This window comes from Lolium perenne, chromosome 2 (assembly GCF_019359855.2).
Source record: "Lolium perenne isolate Kyuss_39 chromosome 2, Kyuss_2.0, whole genome shotgun sequence".
Taxonomy (NCBI): domain Eukaryota; kingdom Viridiplantae; phylum Streptophyta; class Magnoliopsida; order Poales; family Poaceae; genus Lolium; species Lolium perenne.
This window is the reverse complement of record NC_067245.2, coordinates 223,468,849-223,492,604: the sequence shown is the minus strand read 5'-3', so window position 1 is coordinate 223,492,604 and position 23,756 is coordinate 223,468,849. Positions and strand designations below refer to the sequence as shown.

Here is a 23,756-nt window from a genome sequence, read left to right as displayed (position 1 = left end):
CATCAATGCGCATAATGATGAGGGTGTCGCGAGGTACTGGAGCACCGGGCAGGGAGCACCATACTATTGACAAGAGGGTGCATGAGGACATCGTTGTGCCAGACAAGACGATGGAGCACGTCGGCGACGAATGAGGAATAGGTAAGGCGACAGGGGGTCGCCCTGGCGCAGGACCCGCACGCACCGAATCCACCTGCCCGAAACACCGTTGAGGAGGACCACCGAGTGCGTTGAGGTGAAGATGTCATCGAGCCAGTCACACCAAATGGGGGGACCCGCGAGCGATCATCACCGAGCGGAGACTAGACCAGCTGACGGAGTCGAAAACCTTGGCGAAGTCAAGCTTGAGCACCACCGTGGGAGCCTTGCGCCGGAAACATGTCTGCACCAGCTCCGTCGCATAGACAAAGTTCTCGGAAATACTCCGTCCGGTTAGAAACCCCGTCTGGTCGATATCGGTGAGGGTGTCGATCTGCTGTTGGAGACGAAAGGTGAGAGCCTTGCACAACGCCTTGACAGAGCAGTTTTGCAGGGAAACCGGGCGGAAGGAGCTAGGAGTGAGCACGCATGCATGCTTGGGGAGGAGAATGATGTGCGTGCGGTTAATTCTCTCCAAATCAACAGCGCGGGAGTGGAAGTCTTCGAACAAACGCAGCAGGCCTAGACGAACCGTTGTCCAAGCCGCCTAGTAGAAGGCAGGGCCAAAGCCGTCAGGCCTAGGAGCACTGGAACGGTCCAAGGAGTTGACCGCAACATCCAGCTCGCGGGCCGAAAATGGACCGACAAGTGCATCGCCGTTGACGCGGGGCAGGTGGATTAGAGCTCGGCGACGTTGAAATCCCACTGGATCTCCCCAGCCTCCCAAGCAAGTTGTTGTAGTAGGATAAGAGGGTGACAGCCTTGGCGTCGTGGGAGGTAATCGTCACGCCATTGACGTTGATGTCTACGCACGCTTCTATTCTTGTAGACATTGTTGGGCCTCCAAGTGCAGAGGTTTGTAGAACAGCCGCAAGTTCAGTTCCTTTTCTTCAAAATTCAGTTCCTTTTCAATATCTATATAATGCCACAATATATACTTTCTCTTATCATATTGTTTTATTATAACATTTGAGAAGTATTTTTTGTTACGCGCAGCAACGCGCGGGCAGTTCGGCGAAGAGATAGTGAAATACAAGTAATATGGATGATTATGAGTGGTAATTGCAATCTGAAATAAAAATGGCAGCAGGCAAACATGAAGCAGAACTGGTTGTAAACGGTGTTTTAATGATTGCAAACAAGGCTTAGGGATCATACTTTCACTAGTGGACACTCTCAATAATGATACCATAATTGAATACATAGATATTATCTCTTCGCTATGCTACTTTTAACCACACTCCGGTTTGATAACAAACACAAATTCACTACGTAGGGCTGCATAAGCACTCCTTAAAGTTCACATTCCCAATCTATGGACGCCCCATGCTATCACTTTGAGCATACAAAGATGGTACTAACTAGACACCACAATTCATAAGTATTTCTGTAAATTAAGCTTAAGAGACAAACACGGTGTGCACACTATCACCTTCACACCGCGGGACAAGGTGTCCCGGAGATCAAATAATAAAACCACTTGAGTAGCACAATAGTAGCACAATAGTTGAAGAATAACATCTACTTATCCAACTAGATTACAAAGCTCATGATCACATAAAGATCATACATGGAAAGATAGATAGACCACATAGCTACCGGTAAAGCCCTCAGCCTTGGGGGAGAACTACTCGCTCCTCATCATGGGAGTCAACAATGGCGATAAAGATGGTGGTGGAGTCGATGGAGATGGCTCCGGGGGCAGTTCCCCGTTCCGGCAGGGTGCCGGAATAGAGACTTCTATTCCCCGAAACTTGTCTGCGACGGCGGCGGAGCTACGAAACTTTTCGTGGACGGAGGCTGGATGATTTAGGGTTTTCGCGTCGGCAGTCTTCTTATAGGCAGAAGGGCGAGGTAAGTGGAGGCCAGGTGGGCCCACACCACCCCATGGCGCGGCCAGGGGGTGGGCCGCGCCAAGGCATGGTGTGGCCCCTCTCTGGCCCTCCTCCGTCTCTGCTTTGGACTCCATCTTCGCTCCGGGAAAATAGGAACTTGCTTTCGTTTCGTCCAAGTTTGAGAATATTTTCTGTACACCTTTTCTGAAATACAAAACAGCAGAAAACAGGGAACTGGCACTGTGGCATCTTGTCAATAGGTTAGTTCCGAAAAATGTACAAAAGTGCAATAAAGTGTAAACAAAACATAGAACAATTGGTGTAAAACAAGCATGGAGCATCAAAAAATTATAGATACGTTTGCAATGTATCAAACGTCTAGAGTGCAGATGGTGTTGCCCCGCATGCGTTGGAAGAACTTGGAGTTCTCATCGCCTTTAATGATGGTGCGGAACTTCCCGCGTTGTTTCCAGTTCGCGGCGCAGGTGAGGATGAGCTGCTAGAGTAGACCTGCAGACAACACAAAGCGAGGTCTCTGCCGCAGAGAGGGAGCAAGTTCCTTCAAATAGGTCAATCAAGAATTTACAGTTGTTCTTGAAAAGAGGGTTGAATTTGTGGGAGCCTTTCTAGACCTTGGCCGCATTTCGGAAGGACTTCAGACGCGTCAACAGATCACCACAACAATTGGGGCGGGAGTATGCCAGGCAAGGAGAGTGGTGGTGAGGAAGAGAGGGTCTGAGAGCCACATGTTCTCGGAACGAAAGTAGAACAAGCGAGGGATCAAGGTGGAGGCCATGAAAATGAGAGGGACATGGTCAGAGGTGGGGCGGGGGAGGGAGGACAGTGAAGATTGGGGAGAGCTAGGTTCCAAGCTTGGTTGAATAGAGCCCGATCAAGCCGAGCAAGAATGGGATGAACAAGATCAGGGCACTTGTTGGACCAAGTGTAGAGCCTGTCTAATAGAATAGACGGTTGATTTGGCTTCGTTCAATGGTTGTTCGTTCTATTTTTGGGTGGCTGATTTTTGCAGCGACACTATATGATTTACACAGTTTAAATAAAATAAACTAATAATATCCATATGCATCGCTTGATACAGAGTCTGGGAGGTATCCCCATTTAAAAAAAAAAAAGATATATATGTATACAAAGTACTCCCTCCGTCTACAAATAAGTGGACGCGCGCGGTTTCCAAGAGACCTTAAACTTTTTGTAAAAAAATTCTTCATTCCTGCAATCAATCTGCTCATTAATTAAAAAGATGCTTTGATTTAGGTGCTAATAAATGTTGTGCATGCTAGTAACCAATAAAACAACATTGAAAAACCAAAAATAATTAATGGGGACTGAAATCAAGGCATGCACTAGGGGTCTAAACGTAAAAAATATACCAAAAAATCTAGATGTACACTTATTTGTGGATTTTTTAGAAGTTTAGATGTGCACTTATTTGTGGATTGAGGGAGTAGCGGCGACATTAATCCCAAACCGAGCTACATATCAGCCGTCGTCGCCACGCGCAGCTAGCATGCGCGGCCAAAGCGATCCGAGCGAGTTGCATACATGTCCGATGCGCCATTAATGCACTCATCGATCGGCGCTAGCGTGTCCGGACTGGGTGGACGTGCGCGCGCGGCGGCCGTATGATGGGCGCCTCGCTAGCTTGAATAACCATATCGGTCGATCGGGGATGGTGGTTGCACGTACGATACGTGGGGGCATTAAGGTTACGGGGCTACATGGCTGCTTTCGCCACATGGGGTGGTGCGGGATGACCGAGAGCTAGGTAGGTCCCACGTGGACCGGTCATAAACATCTAGGGACTGCATGAAACAAGTCATGCACCGTGCGCCTACAGTCGTCGTGGAAAAGGAGATCCATGGAGACATATGAAACCTTGGAACTCCATGCATGGAACACGGAGTACTAGAACATTACAATACTTAGCCAAAGATCCGGTAATCCTAGACGTACAGACAAGGGGTGAAAATAGATAGGATAATTTCAGCACCAAATCTTTGCGGATCCATTTTATAGAATCCATATTCGGTTTGAAGAAATCTGACGAATAAAGATATCCGATTTCAGAATTGACACCTGGATACGGTATAGGATATGGTATGTAAATAACACCCGGTATCCGTATCCAAAATCCATTGAGGATTATCCAATGATTTTTATCTGAATAATTTGATTTTAATCTGAAACATCGAAGCTAATGGAGCTCATTTAGTAATGAGTGAGTTGGCTAGTTCATTTCTTAAACAATACCTCACTTACATAATTATTTTATCGAATTGTTAGGATACTAGCTACTGAAGCATGAGTCGCTGCTAACCTAGGCCTTGTGTTTGCACTATTGCATCCATATGAACCTAATTTGTTCATGTGGTTACTCATTCTATGTGTTACATTATTTTTTATGGGTGCTTTGTTAAACTCATTTTATCAATTTTATTTGGTTATATGTTTATGTGATCTACATATACGCCGACTTATCCGATTATTTTGTTTATGCCCTGAGTACGATCCGTTTCTATTCCGAATCCACGCCCTTTGATATATGTACATGAAACCGCAACCCGTCACTGTTTGATCCGCTCCGAATCCATAAAAAAATGGTATAGGATATTATAAACTCAAAATCTGATCTAATCCAATCCTTTTACATCCGTAGTAGAAGGCATGAACCGGGTTAAGAAAACCTTGCGGGCCAATGTGAGCTGCATTGGTTGGTTGAAATTCGATTCCCCCGCTGGAAAAACCGGGGCCAACTTTGGATTTGCACCCTTGCTGTGTGTGTGCGTCCGTTAGACTCAGTCCAGCGACGAAGCTGCTTATATATACCCTGTCGGACTAAAAGTACGTAGAATTTGCTTGATAAAGTCTGTACGGGGCAGTCAATTACCGTGGGGGAGAATATTCTCACTGCCCCTTGCTTTGGACCCTAAGTAGGTCGAGCACGCATTATCTAGCTACAAGTCCTGAGTCAAAGCAGCAGAAGGGAACATGAGCCCGTCAAGGTGTCGCGTTTTCAGGGACTAGAAAACCGCGACTCGCAACCCAAGTCTGAAGAAAACACACACACTGACACAGGCCGGTCCATAGATTTTAGGGTCCTAGGACGAAACGACACAAATGGCCCTTGTTCATTCAATGTCCCTTAACTATCTCAGTCAAACTTCACCACTTAGTCACACACAAAAAAATCTTTAAAAAATATTATTATTCAGAAAGATAAATATTAGGATAATGCAATGATAAACTAAATAATATTTACATTTGAAAGATCCATGGTCTTCAGAATATTGGTGAAGACGTTTAAAAGTATTTATTTCTACTTGTGTACATGTGTATTGTTTGCGAGAAATAGAAATAATCAGAGAAAAAAAAAGAGGGTCGGTGTTGTTCTGCACATTTGAGAAGGAGTCGGAGTATAGGCACATTAAGCTACAACTTCAACCTTCTTTATTTTCTAGAATTATTCCAAACTGAACTCTACTGCCTAAAAAGTATGAATATTAGTGTAGTAAGTGTGCAAATAAATCTTGGACTAGGACCCTACCTGTTGTGGGTCCGGGGCGACACCCCTCTACCCCGCCCTATGGGCCGGCCCTGCACTGACACACACACGATCGATACAAGCACCCAGAGCAAAGGTGACATTTCGGCCATGCATGCGCGCACGACCCCGGACGGCTGGAGGTGGTCGGAGACTCACCGGCGTGACTGCGGTTTTCCGAGCGCATGATCCGTGTAGCCGGACTCAAAGTATGGGCGGTTCAAACGTTCTCATTTGGTCCTTGCCGGTTCTTCTAAATCTGGTTGCAAGAAACACATTCTCGCTTTCGACGAGGAATCAGCTTCGATGTGCCCGTGAGGACTAGCCACCACCATGATTTCCTTTGATCCGGTACGCCTGTATGAAAGTCCGATAGTGCATTTGCCAGGTGCGGGATCGTCGGTAACAACTGTACCCGCCGGTGGCGAAGATTAATTTAGACCAGGGTTAAATGTTGAAAACCATTTATAATGCCTCCAAGATTGTTTTTAAACCGTGCTAGGCCTTCCAACCATTTTTGCAGGTTATTCCACCGAATACAGCTATTGACTTTTCTCCGCTCGCTGGATCAGTAAGGTGTCAACGTGGGACTTCAGTGCAATTTCACTTATATTGTATTTTGTATTTTCTACTATAAATTTTAATGTTACAATTTATACTAGAAAAAGCAAAATGCACTATAAATGGGACTTAGATGAAATCTCACTTAACACCCTAGGGATCAGCGGGACTTGTGGCTACTGGACATTTCCGTCTACTCCAGATATCTACACGTTGGCGGCACATTATCAAGATGCAGAATCGATAGATGTTTTATGCTTTTCTGTTTTGCTAACAACTTTATGTGATATATGATTTGTAATACTCCCCCATCCATGATTTTAACGATAAACTAAGCAATAAAAACGGGTATATGCATCGATTGGTGCAGAGACCGAAGCAATCCCCACTTCAAAAAAAGGTTGATGCATTTAAGAATAATCGTCGAGACTTTGGAACTTTAAACACCTAGCAACTCCAATATGTGATTGAAATAAGGCACCAAAAGATACTTTTACTTCACATGTTTTTGTGTGTTTCTAGTTCTTACATCACCAAAAAAAAAACAGCAATTCCAGGTGATGTAAAATAGTGCATCACCCTTAGTGCCCTATATTTTACAATTGTGCATATGTGGATGAAACTCATATCTAAATGAATTGAAAACACAAATAATTCTAAATAGTAAATATAACACTACTCAAATAGTTCATTATTACTACGGGAATAGTTTATCATCAAGTTGCTCACTAATCAACTCAGAAACACTTGCTCGACACTAGTAGGAAAAAGCTCATATGTGGCGCACCTTTTTGGACTTCTGTGGCGCATATCTCGGTCGCCACAGTTGTCACGCGACTAGCATTTGAATTCTGTGGCGCATATGTACATGCGCCGCAGAATTTTTAAAACTTCTGTGGCGCACCAGGTCAATATGCGGCACCGATTTTTTTTTTAAAACTTCTGTGGCGCACCATGCTAATATGCGCCACAGAATTTTTTTTTTTGAATTTTTTTATAAAAATGGCGGGATCTAGGGCCGCCGGAATTTCACCGGTATTTTTTTTTTTGGAATTTTGCTGGAAGGTGAGTGGTTGGTTTGGGTTGGGTGGGGTCGGGTGGGTGGAGGAGGAGGAGGCCGGCCGGAGGAGATGGTGGTGGTGGTGGTGGAGGAGGAGGGGTGGTGGTGGTGGTAGAGGTGGTGGAGGAGGAGGAGGAGGTGGTGGTGGTGGGGGAGGAGGAGGAGGAGGTGGTGGTGGGGGGGGCGGAGGAGGAGGATGAGGAGGAGGAGGTGGTGGTGGTGGTAGGTGGTCGCTGGAGGAGGTGGAGGTGGTGGTGGTCGCCGGAGGAGGAGGAGAATGAGAAGGTGGTGGTCGCCGGAGGAGGAGGAGAAGGTGGTGGTCGCCGGAGGAGGAAGCCGTGTAGGAGGAGAAGGGAGAAAAAGGGAGGAGGTGGTGGTGGTGGTGGTGGAGGAGGAGAAGTGGAGGAGAAGGAGAAGAAGTGAGGAGATGGAGAAGTGAGGAGAAGTGGTGGAGGAGAAGTGGAGGAGGAGAAGGCGCGGCCGAAATTCAAATTTCTGGCCAAAACTTTTGTCGCGCATGGACACTTGGTGCGCCACAGATTTTTTTTCAATTTTTTTATTTTACAGGAAAAAATCTTTAACTGGCCGTCCACTTTTTACTCTTTTCGAATTTGGCGATTCTAAAAATTGTCCAACCGGGCAAGTTTCGGTGAATTCGGATGTAGAATTTTCGTGGGAACATTTTGATATATTGTGCGTTTTTTTTCGAGTTCGTATGCAACCAGGAATCCAATTTGATGATTTTCCAACGCAATTTTTTAAGAAAGTCAAAATTCATGTATGTTAATTTTCAGTGGTGCTAGATGACATAATACATGGACATCTCGAAGGATTTTGTTTTTTAAATTTTCTATCCATTTCTTTTTTATTTTACAGTACTAAAAAAGGCGATCCAGGGGGTGGAGTTGCGTGGGGAGAAAAAATCACGTCAACTTTCTGTGGCGCATATGCCTAGTGCGCCACAGAAAGATGAACTTTTGTGGCGCATATGATCATATGCGCCACATAATTTTGACTTTGTGTGACGCATGGGGCAGATGCGCCACCGAATTCCCTTCGCCCATGTGCAGTGCTGGACCCCGCGTGGGCCCCGTGAAGATTCTGTGGCGCATCCGTCCATATGCGCCATAGAAAGACAAAGTTCTGTAGCACACCACTCGTACATGCGCATCAGAAATTAGAAATTTCTGTGGAGCATATTTTTGATGCGTCACAGAAATAATTTTTGCGGAGCATATTTTCTACGTGCGCCACGCCACAGATGCCATTTCTACCTATAATGGTTTTTCCTACTAGTGCGAACTAAAGCACAATATCCGATGATCTAAATTAGAGCACCAGAAGGTAGTTTTACGTCACTTGTTTTTGTATGTTTCTAGTTTTTACATCACCAATTTTCTTTTGCAATTCTAGGTGATGTTAAATAGGCACCTGTGCAGTTTCAGGTGATGTAAAATAGGGCACCACCTCTACTGCCCTTAATTTCACAATTGCAAACATATGGATATCTGAATGATTTAAAAACACAAATAAAATTCAGATGATACTAAATATAACGTTATACAAATACTTCATCACTATTACATGAATAATTCATCATCAAGTTGCACACATATTAACTCACAAACACTCTCTCGAACTCATCTACAATTCAATAGATAATCGTGCGGTCAATTTACAACTACAATAGCGCGCCCAAGTCTTTGCTACGTCTTCATCGCCAGCTCGTCAACATACATACATATACTAAAACACAGCCCAAACCACCCATCGTGACGAACATGGAGCCAATAATCTTGCCATTAGGTAGTTTGAGCTGCTTCATTCATTGATCTTATAATGACGACCACACAGGCGTTCAAAATAATAGGACTAACAAATGAGGCACGTTACACATATCAGGTTCGCGAATTGTTTCAATGACTTGACGGGGAGAAATGTCAACCCTGCATGAAGCGTGCGAGGTGCCCGATCTGCCGGCGAACGGCCTGGTGCATCAAGTGGGACTTGGCCACAGCACGCATAGGTGGGGTGGCTGCAGTCAAACAATATACAAGTCGTGAAGAAAATGCACCCAGGAATTGAAGTAGGATTAAAGGGCATCATCGATCAGTTTGAAACAGCTACAGCCGAAAGTCATCTTGATCAGCTAGCCCATATGTCTTTAGTATACATGGGGTTTGCGAGGAGTCCTGGTCATTTTTTCTTTTCCCAAACAGGAGTCCTGGTCATCAAATGTGAACATGTGACAGATTGATAAAATCACGGTTGACAATGGAAATGTCAATAACAAAATACGGCCAGTGCTTGGCCGATAATCGTAGTCAAGTAGACCTGAGAAGTCTGACTTCGAGGCAAACACGCAGCCAGGAAGTCTTGTAGGTATACAGTGTGAGACTTATTCCCTCCAAATTAAGTTGGACGCGACCAATCCCATCAGAAGAGTATTTAGCATTTTGCACGCGAGATGGCCTGGATGAGAATCTATCTATCTATATCTATATATACTAAAAGCAAAATAAAGGTGTTTTTCGGAGAACTAGGTTAATCCACATATGCTAATAAAACATAAACCGTAGATATTAATTTTAACATCTGAGATTAAAATGGAAAAGGTGTTATGTACAACGATGTACGTGTACAAAAGTAAACGTGTGACACGGTAAGAGCCATATGTTATCCGTTTGAAGACAGATCTAATATTTGAGGAATAGAACATATCGTACACGGACATAACTTATCAAATTTAGAAAGCAAAATTGGTTGATGAAATCCATATTCTCATTGATAACAAGTCTATTAAAACACCTTCGTCTTGAATGTTTGATCATCCTACGTGGTCGAATTTCTCCGACCACCTTCTTGGTTCCCTTTCATGCCGCACATAGATGTCTGTATTTGCACTACCGCGCTGCTGAAATACCTGTCTCTGTTTAGAGCATCACTGCCGGCTCCCGTAACTCTGTCTGGCATAGCATCATTTTAGGCCGGCTACTCACAGCTTTTTTTCGATAAGGGACACTTTATTACTCAAAAAAGTTTTAAGCATTACACACCCAGCCTCTGCATAACCACCAGGATGCACACAGCCGTTCAGAAGTCTAGGATTCATCGATTTGCAATACAAAAAAGATAAAAGCCAACTACTATGACGCTCCGTTGGCTTCAATCCTCCGACTATGCAGCCACCCATGTTGGGAAATAAACTCCGTTGTCATGTTCTCCAACCGTGTAGACACCTCCATAACGAGGTCGCGATCCTCCAAACACTGAAGTGGCTACCATGAACAGAGCAAAGCCGTACACCGGTATATGACCTGCATAAGAGAAAGACTTTTGTCATTAAAAACAATGTCGTTCCTACATAGCCACAGCGACCATGCAACCGCAATCGCTCCCACTCTGATAATCGTTTTGTACCTAGAATCCACCCCATTTAGCCAATTGCCAAAAATGTTTGCAATGCTACGGGGAGGGTATAAGGTAGAACCTATCTGAATGATTGACCATATGGATCTGGCAACTCGTCAGTTGAAGAAAAGATGTTTTATTGTCTCTTCCTCGTGACAGAACACACATTTCGTACATCCTTGCCAGTTGCGCTTTACAAGGTTATCTTTAGTAAGAATCACACCTCGACGAAGATACCATGCAAAGACCTTTGTTTTGAGAGGTATCTTCATCTTCCAGATAGATTTATTATTTAAAACCGGTTGTGCAGATAGGCATAATGCTTTGTACATAGAGCTAACCGAAAATCGGCCATTTTTGGTAAGGCTCCAACGGAATTCATCCGTCCCCTGAACCAGCTGGATTAAACCTAGCCGTTGAAGCATTTCATTCCAAGAAGCTAGACGAGGACCGACAAGATCACGCCTGAACGTCATAAAGGGTGGAGAAGATTCCATCATCTTCTGCAAAGTATCTCCTTTATGACGAACAATATTGTACAAGGCCGGATACTATTCATGAAGAGTGGTTGTTTCCAACCAGCGATCCTCCCAGAACCGTATATCCGCCCCATTCTTAATGGAGAAAGAACCAAATGAGAAAAGGTGTTTCTTAGTTGCCATAATGTCAGTCCAAAAATGTGAATCTCCTGGTTTCCAAATAACCTGTGAGATCGCGTTTGAGCCAATGTACTTTTTCCGCAAAAGTTGTTGCCATACCCCATCCTCCGTTAACAACCTGGCTAGCCATTTACCAAGCAAAGCCCTGTTCTTAACTTCAAGATCATGAACGTCAAGTCCACCTTGATCTTTTGGACGAAATACAACACTCCATTTAGTTAACCGTATTTTTTCTTCTCACTACCCCCTTGCCAAAAGAATGTTGATCGGAAATAGTCCAATCTATGCAAGACTCCTTTCGGTAACTGGAAGAAATAAATCATATACAGTACCATATTTGTGAGTACCGAATTTATGAGAACTAATCTTCCACCAAGGGATAGTAATTTTCCTTTCCAACTAGTAAGACGTTTTTGAAGTATTTCTTCAATAATTTTCCATTCAGCCAAAGTGAGTCTCCGATAGTGTATCAGAATACCCAAGTAGCTAATTGGAAAACAACCAATCCCACAGCCAAATAATTCAGCATATTATTTGGCTTCATCGACGGCTTCACCGAAACAAAACAATTCGCTCTTATGGAAATTAATCTTAAGACCGAACAACTGATCGAATGCTGAAAGAATTAATTTCAGGTTTCGTGCCTTTTCCAAGTCATAATCCATAAATAGAATTGTGTTATCAGCGTACTGAAGAATGGATAAGCCGCCATCAACTAAGTGAGGGACTACACCTTCAATTTGACCATCGACCTTAGCGCGCTCAATTATAATTGCAAGCATATCCGCCGCAATGTTAAATAACATTGGAGGTAGGGGATCACCTTGCCTCAACCCTTTTCTGGTCTGGAAGTATTTACCAATGTCATCATTGACATTAATGGCAACACTACCACAAAAAAAAAGTTATTAATAAGAGCACGCCATTCCTCGGAAAAACCTTTCATCCTAAGGGTTTGTTGAAGAAAGGACCACTTGACTTTATCATAGGCTTTTTCAAAGTCGATCATGAGTATTACCCCATTCAACTTTTTATGGTGCATCTCATGAATTGTCTCATGTAAGGTGACCACCCCATCTAGGATGTTTCTACCTTGCATAAAAGCAGTCTGAGAAGGACGCACCACTTTATCTACCACTGAATTAAGTCGAATGGTAGCAACTTTTGTGAAAATTTTGAAGCAAACATTTAGAAGGCATATTGGTCTGTATTGCTGGATCCGTTCCGCGTCAGTAACCTTTGGTAAAAGAATAATTTCACTAAAATTGATATGGAACCGATCTAGTTGGCCCTTATGTAATTCGGCAAACAGATCCAATAGATCAAGTTTGATAATGTCCCAAAAAGTCTGGTAGAACTCAACCGGGAAACCATCCTGCCCTGGCGCCTTGTTGTGTTCCATTTCAAAGACCGCTTTTCTTATCTCCTCCTCGGAGTAAGGGGAAGTAAGAATGACGTTTTCTTCAAGAGATACTTGGAGGATATCATCAATCCTGGATTCATCCATGGATACATCTGATTCCTCTGGGGCACCAAAAAGGCCTTTATAGTAAGAAGTAATATAGGACTTTAATTGCTCCTGACCTTCGATCAGTCCCTCATCTTGAACCAGAGAGTGAATGAGTTTCTTTCTGTGTCGGTCATTGGCAACACTATGAAAGTATCTCGTATTCGAATCTCCTTCTAACAAGAACTGGGATTTAGATCTCTGGTACCATTTGAGTTGCTCCTCAGCTAGCGGCGCCTCAAAATTAGTCCAAATACAACCGTATTTTCTATTGGCAACTTTCTTTCAACTTATTGAATCACAACAGAATTCATATGTACAAACAATATTTAATCAAATAAAATTATTCAACCAAATTCAAACATAGCGATGTTATAGTGCATACAATAATATATACCTGGCTGCTGCAGTGGAAAAGCCACACAAGTATGTTTTGCTTCGATCTTTTGTCGTTTCTAAATACAGTGACACATAGTTTTTGCGCTCTTTCAAGAACAGATGTCGTATGTGAGTTACTTAATATCCCGGCTGCATCACTGGCCAACATAAATTAGGTGGAACGAGTAGCGCATGCACGAAATCACCAACTAACACTGGTAGAAAAAAGGGCTTCCGTCCAGCCCCATTAGTTGCGGAAATATTCGAACCGCGACTAAAGGGGGCTTTAGTCGCGGTTCGGGAGGTAACCCGCGACTAATGCTCCATCCGAGACGAAAGGGTACCCCTTTAGTCGCGGTTGGTAACACCAACCGGGACTAAAGGGCTATGGAAGGATGCGGCCGGCGAAAAAACCTTTAGTCGCGGTTGGGGACACCAACCCCCCTTTAGTCGCGGCATTTTTCACTCCCCACGCACCCTGCACCCCCCCCCCCCTCCCCCGTGGATCGCCTTTTTTGCTTTGTAAAACACAAAAGAAAATGATAGAAAATTCAAAAAAAAATGTTTTCAGATTCTTGGATGTTATGCAACCTACTATTCGGAGAAATTAAAAAATTTGAATTTTCATTTTTTTTGTAAATTTGAACTTGTAAAACCGCAATAACTTTTGCATACGACGTCGGAAAAAAACGTATAATATATCAAAAAAATCCTGGGAAAAAGTTATGCTCACAAAAAATATGAAAGTTCCAAATGAAAATATGAAAACAGGAAGATGTTAGTTTTTGCCAGAAATTCCGTATTTTATATTTTTTTAAAATTTTAAATTAATAATTGCATATTGCATAAAGATTACTATTACTTAACCATAAAGTTAGCCAATTTTTAGATTTTCAAATTTTCAGGTTTTAGGTTTGGCAAAAAAAATATTTAAAAAAATAAAAAATTAATTATAATATAAAATTATAAAAGTTAATATTTATTTATTTATTCAAGATTATTATTACATCATTACTTTTGTTTATTAAAATAATTATTTGACATTCAAACAATAAAGAAGTGTGACATCGACCAACATGTTAATAGGATTGATATGATACTAGTATCAACAACATGCGCGCGAAGCACTTGGAAGGAGGATGGGAAAGGAACTTGGAAGTTAAGCGTGCTAGTGCTGGAGTAGTGGGAGGATGGATGACCGAGCGGGAAGTTCGACCACAGGTAAGAAATTTGACTAGAGATTAAGTGTAGTTAGTGACTAAACTATGCAAATAACAGAAATAGTAGAAATTCTAAAAAAATAGAAAAAAAAGAGGGAGTGAAAAATAATTAGAAACCCAAATGAATTAAAAAAATAACTCGAAATAGCCTTTAGTCCCGGTTCGTGTTACAAACCGGGACTAAAGGTCCTTCGCCCCGGCGCATGCCAGCCGCCCACATGGCGGGGCCTTTAGTCGCGGTTCGTAAGCAACCGCGACTAAAGGGGGGGCCTTTAGTCGCGCATCGTTAGTCGCGGTTGCGCAACCGCGACTAATGGCTGTTGCAAACCACGACCAAAACCGTTTTTTCTACCAGTGTAACTTGTTAATTAGTTTATCCGCATCAGCTTCTATCTTTGATCTTGACTACTAATACTATCTTGAGGAAGCACTAGATAATAATCTTGGCATATCTGATGATTCAAGAGTCAAGACATGAGAAAGAACGACAAGTGGATGACGCGACCGAACAGTGACGCGCGCTCATAGCTTCCTTGAATTGACAGTAAGGAGCTCATAAAAAATCATATGGTAAGGTTAGGGTTGCTAAATATTGATACCCGCCAAAAATTCATATGGCAAGGTCACGTGGAAGACTAAGTGGATGATGCGAAATATTATTGTAAGCCTATGACCTCAGGCTTTTGGACGTATTTCCTTCGTCCCATATATAAAAGATATTTTAAGATTATCTGAACTTAGATGCATCTAGACGCGATATAGCGTATAGGTACTTCCAAAGTTTGATAAAAATGAGACATATTTTATTCGATAGACGGATAATTTTTTTAAAAGCAAATGCGTACCTTTGTTTCGCATCTAAATACATTCAAATTTTTATAAAGTTGAGACATCATTGATACATGCAACAAAAAAATAGGTGCTAAATACTGTAAGCCGGTGGGGTCGATGGAGTATTCTACTACTCCCTCCGTCCCAATGGATGTGCCATCATTATTTTGTGTGTCAAAATTTTAACCAATAATTTGATAATTTAAATATTTCTTGATTGTTATGAAAGTTATACCATAGAAACTTTATTCAAATATGAATTCAATGTAACATACATTCGATGTTTGGCTAGCCAAATTGATGGTCAAACTTAAATCTCGATAAACATGTGCGACACCTATAACTGTCCATGGGAAGCCCGGCCTGGCCCAAAATTCTCGGGCTTGGGCCAGCCCGAGCATGCCTACGGGCTGAGCCTAGGCTGTAGAATTAGGATCGATGGATAGTCCATGCCGGGCCTGGGATTGAGAAAAGTGTAAAATAGGGAAGAGATCCAGCCCAAGGACCGTCGAGCTTTTGTAGTGATTGGCTAGGCTTGGGCCTAAAAGTTAGACCTATCGGTTAGGTCGGGCTATGTCTGGGCCTAGGTTTTTTTTTTTGCATCAGGTTTTTGTTAGGCCCCACTCGAAGCCTGGCCTAGCCCAAACAATGCCTAGATAGGATATAGGGCCACCTAAAAGGGAACAACTGTGGAAGCCGGCTGGCAGTAGTACTATAAGTGCGCGGTCACCTGCTCTGTCTCAAGTTCGTAGGACTGACACCATATATGTATGTATAGTCAAACTTGGACTTAGAATTCGAGGGGTTTTATAATCCATAACGTAGTTAGTACATAGTACTACCCCCATCCTAAAGGTTAAGGCTTATATTATTTTTTAGAAAGTCAACCTATGTCAAGTTTGACTTATTTTTTGCCAAAAATCATTAACATGTAAAATACAAAATTAATATCATTAAATATATAATGAGTTATATTTTCGTATGGTATCTACAAAATATTATATTTTTTGATAGATTGTTCTAAAAGTTTGGTCAAATTTTACTTGGTTTGACTTTTTTAAAAAATATAAGCCTTAATCTTTGAAATGGAGGTAGTATATCTCCACTACTATAAAAGAGCGAGAGAGTCCCATCCAGTACATCTTAGCCGTACGATTAGAATATCCAACGACTCCGCTCTAATCCACCGATCTCCCAAAAAAATTCCCCAAATCGCTCCCTCCGCAACCCCACGCCCCTGACGAAACCGCCGCCTCCGCACTCCCTCCCTGACGAAACCGCCGCCTCCGCATTCCGTCACACACATTCCAGATCCTGGTAGCTGTATGGCGGTCCCGCGACATTGCAAAACTCAGAACCATCATAAGCCGCCCAAGCTACAAGCCCAGGTCTGCCTCAGGGTCATCAGGCGGCGCTGGATCCCCATCATGGCACCCTTGCTTCGTCCTAGGTACTGTTTTTTGTGAAGATTCACTAGATTGCTTAATTCCTAAGGGTAGTATTCAATCAGCATGCTTCTATGTGCATGTTCATACCTTCAACCGGCAAGAGAGAACACACAAGATCACCTTGCGCACCAGTGCCGTCCTCAATTGATCCTGCCAGCCGCCCTTCCTGCCTTCTCTGCACCACCGCCGGACCTCAGGTCCGCTGCATCGCCGTCTGGCCGGCCGGCCAGCCGTCCCAAGATCGACTACAAGATCCCGCAAGGAGCTAGAGAGTCAACGCTGCAGACCAGCACACGAGTTGTACGCTGGAAGGTTAAGGTTTGTTTTCAGAATGCATTACCAACTATTTTTCTGGTGTATCTTTGTTCATTATTCCAAGGACCATGTAGTCGAGAATGAGTTGATTTACCATGTTCGGCTTTGTAGCGTCCAATGCAAGGATCAGATGCTAGGACGTTTTTTACTTGTGTCAGAGAATAACTTTGGGATTAGGATAAAATGCTCTGCTGCAATATTTCTCCTTCGTTCGCTGGATCAAGAAAATAAAGTTTTCTAGAAGCATTTTAATGTATGATGTATCCTGTAAAGTTGCCTGTCTATACTGGATTCATGAATGTAGAACAGTCTGTAGTAATGCCTAATGGAAATAACTCTTGATTTCTATTGGTATATGTATATGAATGCAGTTTACCGATGTAAACATCATTGGAAGTATAGGTAAGCAAGGTCGAAGTTCATCTTCACTATTCTTCCTTTGCTGATATTGAAGCTGCACCTCCTATAGAACTTGAGTCAACAGTTACTGATCCAATGATGTGTGTGGACGATGGGTTGAAAGGTATTTAGCAAACAACCTAGAGAGATACTGTAGAGGTACTATATCCTAAAGAAGACATGTGTGCAGATCCTAAACAGGACAAGAGTCGGAAGGATATGGAGTGGTATGCAAAAAGTAAATGATGAGATCTTAAAGCGCTGACGCCAATCCCAGGAGCTTAAAAAGCAGTCAACGATCTGGTCTGGGTTAATTTTTCCTTTCAAAAATTTCCCTATGAAGTTCCTTTTTGTTTCTACCGGTTGTTTCTACTTTTTATTTTGCAAGAAGATGCCCAAGATCAATGATATGAGAGGATATAAACCTAGAACTACATAATATATGTTGTTGAGATATTATTTTCTTAATTGATCACTCAGAGGTGTTAAACATATACCAGCAGGCTAAACCACATTTTTTTCTTATAGGTTAGTTGTGTCAATGCTTTGTAAAATGCATAGGTGTAAGTTGGGCTTGGTTTCAATATTTTCACAGTTGTGCCTAAATTATTGCAGATCAATTACTAAAATTTAATTATTTTTTCCTTCCACATATGCTATTCTAAATAGTAGTAGATGGTAATAGTTTGATCTGCACACGGTGGGTAAGTATTGTCAGGTAACCATGTGTTATACTGGATCCAGTATATTTGTTAATGTTACCTGAAAATCTTATCATCTATCCTGCAGGGTTTTACATATTGTTTTTTCTTATATATGCAGCAGAAATGCTAATTTATTAATCACAATTTAGCTCCACATTATTTGTGAGTTTGGACTTCTTGTTTCTCATGTTGTTCCAATATTACTTTGGTCGTGCTATTTATTTTCTACATTGGTAGTGCTCAGTTAGGATTTTGAGCATAATTTGGCATGTACATCTCATGAACTTAGCACCATATTATTGAATTAATTAGGGCCCCGTTGCATATATTCAAAATTTGGCACACGGTGAAATCAGATATCAAGCAAACACAATGTCTATCGTGTTTTAGTTTGATGTACAATTGTTCAACTTTTAACAGTTTATTTGGCCACTCAAAGGAAACTTCACTTCAACTTGACGGATACATGTGAAATATTTCTTTTTTTAAGGGATGCAAGTAGCTTTTGCTCTTAGAAAAATTATATACAACATAGATTCTTCATCTGTATTTTTTCTTTATCATTGTTTTCTTTTCTATTAAGTAATGTTTTCTTTACTGGTGTCCTTCAGACATCGTATCGTGGACTGAAGGGGGCTGACTTTCATTGGTGGCTTCATATTTACTCATGAGTTATTATGAATACCAATTATGCATTTATCATGGCCAACTAGAACCAGGGACAACTTTCTCATAAAATCTTTATACGAGATTGTTAGGCTGATGTTGGGATAGGTATTATACTTGCACCATTTCAATACAATACACGATCCATATTTTGATTAGACTTTTTTTGCGGGAAATATTTTGATTAGACTTATTCCTATATCAAGTGGAAGAGAAGGATCTGGAAATGTAGCAAGAAATACATATATGAGATTCCTAGCATGTCCTTGATCACTAACAACCATGGCCGAGGCAAATGTATCTAAATAAATTAGAATGCACTCCTGTAGTAATCATGGTGACTTATGTTTTCTTATTGTTTCAAGTATTTTTCTCATTTCTGAGACGCGATTTATGGTCATGTCTACTCTCTATTATATGGAACTGCTTATATGTCATGTAGTTTTATATTCCTACTGTTGAGCAGTCTACATTATATCAGAAAAGGCAGGACAACATCATAGATGTATGTTCATGTGCAATTTCTTGTGAGATGCACATTTTCATCTTGATCCAGATTACTGAATTCTTACAAAATATTTGCATGCTCGTATCATTCTGACTGAATATATGCCTGCTAGATATCCCCTGCACAACTAAATAATGAACTTGTACAAGTGTTAGTAGGAATGGATACCAAGTTTTGTGTCATTAATCAATAAGTAATTATTATGGCTTATTCAAAAATTTGTACTTAATGGGAAAAACCAAATTAACTATCATCTAGATGGAACAACTAACAAGTAGATCAGTCGATCTTCAGGAGTTAAAAGTTACTCATGATTAAAAAAATGGTGGTAAATTATTAAGCGAGTTGATTTCGCCTTGGCTAGCACACTACCTCTGATTTTCTCCCACGATATATCTTTGGTAATCGATGATTATAAGATTTAATTTTTTCTGTCAATATATATTTTTAAACTGATGACTATTTGATTTGATTTTGTGAGTTGATGATTATAAGACTTCACGTGCCACAAATTTACTAGTGTTAAGAAAGGAGGTAGTAGGTTACACCCATGATCTGTGAGCATATCTAGCAGGATGTCATCAAGGACACCAATAGTCAATCAAGTGGTGGTGTCAAGGGTTTGGAGAGTATTTGAAAAGGCTTATAGGTCTATAGGCACAAATGATGTTTGGTTTTCCAAGTCGGCCGTACATCTCCCTTCTTGAGACGCAAGTCGCGCAACGTAATCTTGTGGCGTGGCAGGCGCAGCATCACAGGATAGCGAGCAGCCTACATATACAGCTAGTAGTCAACTGCAGCCCCCGTTCATACGTACCTCTGCCGTTGTTTCCTCGATTTGCTGACGACGAACACATTCAGAAAAGAGAGAGAGAGAGAGAGAGAGGTTGCAATCTAGCATACCTAATGTAGCCAAAGCCATGTAGGTAGGCGACACTGATCGCTGGGCTGCTACAGTCAACAGGGGAACCGTTTTTAGAGAATGACCGCGTCAAGGAAGCATCCCCGAGCGATGGGTCCGTTGCCGCCGCGGCGCGCAGCTAGCCTTGCACCGCCGCAGAGATCCGACGCGGATGACGGCGACCGGAGCAGGATGATCAGACAGGGAGTCCGCATATATATGTACGACGCGCGCGCCATAACTACACCCATCGGCCCCCGGCCTGGGGACCGGCGCCGTAACTATGTACGCGCCGCAGAGATGGACGTACGTGTGACCGATCGATCGATCGGGGCCGGTGGCTGCACATACGGGGGTATTAAGAGGCGACGTGGCTAGCTCCGACGTGGACCGCTCGATCGCTGGCCCATCATAAAGAGCTCGCGACGAGACGGAACGAGCATTGCACGTACCGCACTACATGTGCACGGTGCACCCTGCAACCTGTAGTTGGCCGGGAAAAGGAAACCGAGACATGATAGATCACCCCTTCTCGTGCTCTCCTGGTTTTTAATGAAGCCACGCATGATAAACATCTACCGTAGATCGCGCACCCTCACCGGTTATCCCCGCTTGATGCGAGATATTAAAGTTTATCGGCCAGTAGTGGGACCCTACCCACTTGTTAGAAACCCTAGGGTCATCCTCGATCATCCTCTTAAACTTTGGACGGAGCCACCAGCTAGGTGGGTGAAGCTATTTGTTCATGGATCATATAGCGCATCGGATCATTGTGCTGGCATCGGCTAACTCCGGGCTAGATGAGCTCAACTCATTGAGGTCTTGTTTCGTACTAGAGTTTTTGTGGAAATTAATGGGGATAATTGTAGAAGGATAGAGGGATATGTGGAATATGATGGATGTTGTATTGAGCCTCTCGGGCGAGTATATATAGGGGTACAAGTCTTGGGAGCCAAGAAGGCTATCCTAGAGATAAGGCAGGAGATGATTACAAATCGTATACTACCAAATACACATATACCAAATATATCTCTAACACTCCCCCGCAGTCGTAGCGGTAGTGACGTGAACAATGGAAGCGTCGCAGACGGTCAGACTGGAGAGAAACCGAAGGTATGAACCAACGGGCTGACACTCCCCCGCAGTCGTAGCGGGAGCGTCGTGGACGATGTCGAGTCACGGATGCTTGGACTGTAGAGGAAGCCGAGGTGCTCGTGCGAGGTGGTTGCCCTTGTGCCGATGTCGAGGTAGCCGAGAGCGTGGGTGCTACAACCTTGGTCGAGGGAGCCGCGCGAGGAATTGCCGTGGTCGGTGTCGTGGCCGGGTGCCGGTGTCGATGTAGCCGCAGACGCGGTGGTGTGCAAGGAGGGTGACGGAGACGCGCCGAGGCAGTCGTGGAGATGGTCGATGCCGAAGTCGATGCAGTCTGAGCCGTCGAGGATAAGGTGCTGCCCTAGTTTTGCCAGAACTAGGCGCACATCGGGGACGAAGGCATACTCCGGTTTTGCCAGAACCGAGTACGCAAGACGAATTCGAGGAAGGCGAGGCGCCGATCCGAGCTTGTCAGGCCCGGGGACGCATCGGGGACGAAGACACGCGACGGTGGTGCCAGCACCGTGCATGCAAGTGGACGACGGCGATGGGCGACTCAAGCCGATCTATGATCGGTAAACCAAAAAAGAAAACGCCGGTCAAGCGAGGGGCGGGCAAAAAAGAAAACCGATCTAAAGATCGAAAAAAAGACACGAGGGCAGCCGATCAACCGATCGGCGAACGAACCCTCATACGGGTTGCGCGGCCCCCGGAGTAGATCATGGAGATCGACCTCCCAGGGGGCGGCGCGGCGCGGAAACTTTGCGGCGGCTAGGTCAAGGAGCGTGCTGCTCTGATACCATGTAGAAGGATAGAGGATATGCGGAATATGATGGATGTTGTATTGAATCTCTCGGGCGAGTATATATAGGGGTACAAGTCTTGGGAGCCAAGAAGGCTATCCTAGAGATAAGGCAGGAGATGATTACAAATCATATACTACCAAATACACATATACCAAATATATCTCCAACAATAATCCCTACCAAACTCTAAATCCCCACTTACTTCTAAAAATATGGTTGATACTAGAGTATTGAGCGAGTTTAATCCCCTCTTATTCTCATGTTTTTCTAAATCTTAGTGTATTTTTATCAGTTCCCAACACTCTACCCCTACCTAGTGGACTGGGGATGAGATTTTATCGGGATTGGTGATGGTAGAGGTTTTAGCCAATACTCTAAAGTATTATCCTCACTAATCCCCCCAAAAACTCTAGTACCAAACAAGACCTGAAGCGGTAAGATCGTCGTCAAGTTTTTTTTTTCGAAATGGGGTGAGCCCCGGCCTCTGCATCGCACACAACCTTTTATTAAAATACGAATATTCAAAGTTTACAATTCAAGGATCAACGAGAGTCGATAAAAAAATCAACCACCGAAAAAAGAGAGAACTGCTAAGCAATCTAGATATCGTGTAATCTCTTAATAGGCCGCCAAGTAGCCCGGTAGAAAATATTCTGGGCAACCATTCGAAAACGGTTGCATCCAGAAACCATGCAGTCCCACTGGTCCACCGAGAGCAAGAAACGCCAAATCTGGATCCAGTAAACCATAGTGTGAATAACCTGCAAGAAATCAGTAGAGTCCTTTCTGTTAAAAACAATATCATTTCTGCAATTCCAAACTGGCCAACATAAAGCCGAAACACCAACGTGAATCCTAGCTTTATCAGTTTTGTCAGTTCCATTAAGTCAATTCCCAAACATATTTGTGAAATTGGATGGAGGTGGAATATTATATGCAGCAAAAACCACCCGCCAAATAAGCTTAGCAAAAGGACAGGAAACAAACAAATGTTCCACTGATTCCTCAGCATCACAGAAAGAGCATTTCGTATTTTCATTCCAATTCCTCTTTGCTAGATTATCACGGGTCAAGAGAACTTTCTTACTAAGAAACCACATAAAGATTTTAATTTTTGCTGAAATTTTTATCTTCCAAAGATATTTACGAAGATATCGTGTATGCACATTTAACATGTCAGCATACATAGATTTAACAGTGAATCTCCCCGAAGATGTTAGGCTCCAAACGAACTTATCTTGATCCTCATTTAAATTTATCTCCATTAATCTTTGGCATAGGTGTACATTGATCCCATTTATCACCAATTAGCCTTCTTCGAAAACCGATATTTAACGGAGTTGAACTCATAACATTTGCCACCGTATCATGCTTACGATTAACTATGTTATATTTCTATTTCTGACCGTGAGAAGATTGATCACACTTGGGCCATTTCTGTTGCATGTATATATAGAAAAATATTAGATGGTCATGAAGTTTTGATAGAGTTTTTGAATTTGTAAAAGTGGAAAGTTACTCATGGCCATTGTCTTGCAAATCTTGCGAGATCGGAACATCGAACTGGAATTTGGTTAGGTTTTGGCCCACATATCGTCCTTCGGGTGCTCGAAAATGACCGTCTTGTAAACCTTCCTGCTAATAAATTTCCTGATTTCCCCCCTCCCTCTCCCCAAAAAAAAAAATACTCCGAGGTCATCGGAGGTGACGACATCGGTTGAGACTCCAATTTGTTGCTTACCTTAGGATATGTCG

At 42.8% G+C, this 23,756-nt stretch overlaps 1 long non-coding RNA gene across 1 annotated transcript; it reads left to right on the top strand.

Moving 5' to 3' along the window:
* Nucleotides 1-16,341: 16,341 nt before the first annotated feature.
* On the top strand, nucleotides 16,342-19,202 carry LOC127335020 (uncharacterized). Its single transcript, XR_007872565.2, has 2 exons — nucleotides 16,342-16,612; nucleotides 16,712-19,202. It is a non-coding gene; the product is annotated as an uncharacterized lncRNA (long non-coding RNA).
* The last annotated feature ends 4,554 nt before the right edge of the window (nucleotides 19,203-23,756 follow it).